Source organism: Phyllobates terribilis, unplaced genomic scaffold (genome assembly GCF_046119375.1).
Source record: "Phyllobates terribilis strain yellow unplaced genomic scaffold, ASM4611937v1 Scaffold_13__5_contigs__length_258822181, whole genome shotgun sequence".
NCBI lineage: Eukaryota > Metazoa > Chordata > Amphibia > Anura > Dendrobatidae > Phyllobates > Phyllobates terribilis.
Window position 1 is genome coordinate 114,623,685 of NW_027362773.1, and position 3,797 is coordinate 114,627,481.

The window sequence follows — 3,797 nt, forward strand, 5'->3', positions numbered from 1 at the left end:
TTTTGTTGTTTTTAGGTTTTGCTTTTTTTGTACAATGAAACAATGAGGTCCACCAGTAAAATAAGAAAAAAAAAGTGCACTGCTCGTCCGTGGGCGCTTGCCGTGTGGTTCATGTACAACGGAAACATTTCTACTTTTTCACATGTTTATAATATTTGATCGCACATTTATGTGGCTACATTCAGACATAGGACTCTTACTAGTTATGGGTAATTACGATGATTTGTGATTGCCGCTTTCTTGTAGAAGGTTTTTTCTTTCTATGTGAAAGAACCTGCATTTTTTTTCCCTCCGAAAGTCAATTACAAAGGTGCTTTAAAGTTACATTACAAAGTAATTTTAGGAACTGAATCAGGCAGCACAATCTCATTCTGATTTAATTTCATCACTGGATTGTTGTCTATGACCTGTCCTACAGAATGGGGGCTAATGACGTAAGGCCACCTCTTCCCTTTAGTTAAGTCTCCTCCGTGTGACTTCATTTCTGTGCTCACCTGAACTTCATTTATCCCTCTAAATCATTTCCTAGTGCTGTATTATGGAGGCCACAAAGATTTGGGTGACTTTCAAGATAATTTAAAGGGGTTGTTCATCCCTCCAGGACTTTTATTTTTACTTAAATGCATGTATTTGGGGCTAAAAATTATTTTTGCTATTGGGTTTCATAAAAAAATATTGCTTGGTTTGCGTTTTGTAGAATCAATGCTGCACTGTTTATTGCTGGCTCCAGAATGATTTAATGGGGTTGTTCCCTTTTCAATAACTTACTGTCCCCGCCTGCAGGGTATTACATATAGGAATAATCCAGGCTATACTCTCCTTCCTTGGGTTTACTGGCGATTCTCTGCCGCTGCTCCTGGTGTCTGACATTGACTGCAGAGCCGACATCAGTCACCAGGAACAGCTGCGGAGAGTACAGTGCGTTTTGATTCCTTATAGTAAATTGCAGCCGGGGACCAACATTTACTGAGAGAGAGCAACCCCAGTAACTGAGAATTTCACAGTTTAGGAATGATTTCTTTTATTTTCTGAGCTCTTATCTGATTTATGACCATACATCACATCAAAGCTGAACATGCAGAGAAACAAAAAGCCTATAAGAAACAAACAGTGCAAATTTTTAATAAAACCCTATTACAATTTTTATTTTTTAGCCCTTAATATATTTATGTAAAAAAAAAAGTCCCCAAATGTGGATAACTTTCTTAGGGCTCGCTCACACGAGCGTATAACGCAGCCGCGTGCTATCCAATGTTTTATCAGATAGCACTCTGCCCAATGTTATGCTATGGGGCATGAGAAAAAAATCGCAGCATGATGCAGGTGCATCTGGTATTTGGACCCTGCCCACCCATACAATTCTATGGGTGCTTGTGCAAGATCACACTCCACTGTTATCCAAGTGCAGTCCGACATCTGCGGACAGACAATGGAGAAGCTTGAGAAATTTAAGTTCTCTGTCTTCTCTGCACCTGTGCTGTGATTCTCTCAGGCGAGAGAATCGGATCACACTGAGGACACTCGGCTCTAGCCCTGACTGACTGTGAGCCAAGTGTCATTTGGCACAATCGGGCCGATTCTCCCGCATGAGAGAACATACGGCCATCTGATTGCAGCCTCAAGTGAAGAGATTTTTGCATCCCTATTTAAAAAGAAAGCAGAAGGCATGGTATACCAGTAAGGGTCACTGCATGGGATGAATCGGGTTGTAGCTCTGGTTGGCAGACAGGAATTCTGGAGCTAATGGTGACCTTAGCCGTAGGATAGGGCATCAATGTATGATCGGCTGGGGCTCGGCAACCCCGCCGATCAGCTGTTTATCAGTGGCAGCGGCTGTTACTACCACTTGATGGCGGGGCCCCGCAGGTGAGCACTTCCGGCCACCGATAACAGCTGATCGGCGGTGGTGCCGCGTGCGGGACCCCGGCCGATCATACATTGATGCCCTATCCTATGGATGGGGCATCAAAGTAAAAGTATTGGACAACCCCTTTAATTTTTTTCCTCCGTATGCTATAGGGGAAAGTTCTCAGACTGACTGTAAGATCTTTATAGTGGTGCCACTGGTCTCAGCCTCGCATTCATTTCTCACATTGTAGACACATAATATGCTTATTTATACTACTAGCTAATACTCCTTCTCTTTTGTCTGTACCTGGAACATGTGACTCCAACAACTAGCCTAAAATCACCTATCCCAGCACTGACCTGGGATGACCTACTGCAGTGTGTCATTGTCCCCTTTTTAGTTAAAAGAAAAGAAAAAAAAAAAGGGGGTTTGGTACTGTTTGCCAGTTGAAAAAAGATTGTCTTGTTTTTCCTACTATGAGCTATCATTGTCCCCTTGCATACGGATGGCATGGTAATACTAATGGTTTTCATGCTCTGAAAAAGGGATTTTTAGTGGCAAAGACGTGAAGCCCACTGTCCTGGGGAATCTGTGAAACTCCTGTGCAGCGGTCCATCACGATGTGCATCTTCTCAGGAACTGGATGAATCTGTGCACATGATATTCTATGGCTTTAGTGACCTCTTACATGGTGGGTTGTAGTGGCTTTTCTGACCCCCGCTGGAGCCCTGAGTGATCCAGATATGCAAAACAGTTGCCTTCACATACATTGGGGGAACGGCATGTACCGCCTGCAAATTAAGACTCTGACGTAAGTTATGAATAGGAGCTGGATAAAGACAATAGCGCTGTATAACCGTCTTGAGCACCCTGTGTAAACAGTGTGCACGCTTTCCCATAGAGATAACTGACATCCCAGGAAAGGCCAAGCTCTTAGGACTTCAGCATCTTCCTCCATGCAAAGGGTATGGGATGGAGGATCTGTGAAGCTATTCGGCGCTGCTCAGTTGGTTAGCACCTGATGTGCGTTTTGCCATAGCTTAATCAGGAGACCGATACCTGCCCCCTGATGAAGCTATGGCGAAACGTACGTCACATGCAAATATCTAAGCAGCGCGGAATAACTCCAGATTCTCCATCCCATATCTATAACTGGTCCAGCGACCTGTGGATCTGCGGCATCTGACTACCATTTTCAAAGCGTAATTCTTATTGAATCAGGTTAGCATATAATCAAGTGTGTCGGATAAGACTGTATTTGCACTATAGTCTCTCCAGTTTTCCCTATAATCTATGCAAAGAAGAGAGAGCGTGCATGCTGTGCAGACTCCATGTTGGTGCACGGATCTGTCCTAACAACGAACCTGACGTGTTTTCACCAGACGCCACCTTCATCACCCATCTACAGGGCTTGTTCATGGGTGCTGGTCTGACTGCTGATTGGCAGAATAATGCACTTTTATCCCTGGTAACATGGAACAGGAGTGCGCATGTGCGACCGCAGCTCCACTCATTTCCTAGGGGGCGCTGTGCTCTGTGCGCTCCATTTTGTAATGTGGTCCTGATGGTCGGACCGCCACCGATCGGTACGTTGTCACTGATCTACAGGACGGGTGATGCGTTTTACCAGGACAACCCCTTTAAGGGTCAATTTATTTGCAGATTAATCAATTCCATTACCATATTTAACAAACAAAAAAAAATCTGCATAAAAATGTACTCTTTAATCCAAATACAGAATTATATTTGGGGTCACAGCATGGAGGCCCTGGAAGTGGATGAGCTGCAGTTTAGGGCAGGGCTGCATTATGTCCTCCAGAGCTGCCATCACCGGGCCTGGATCCGGTCGAACAGCCACTAATGTGCGCTCCCCTCCTGTGTCAGGCGAGAGACTGCCGCTGTTCCGCCCCTTTAACCCTAGCTTCATTAATATTCATGACGTCATCAA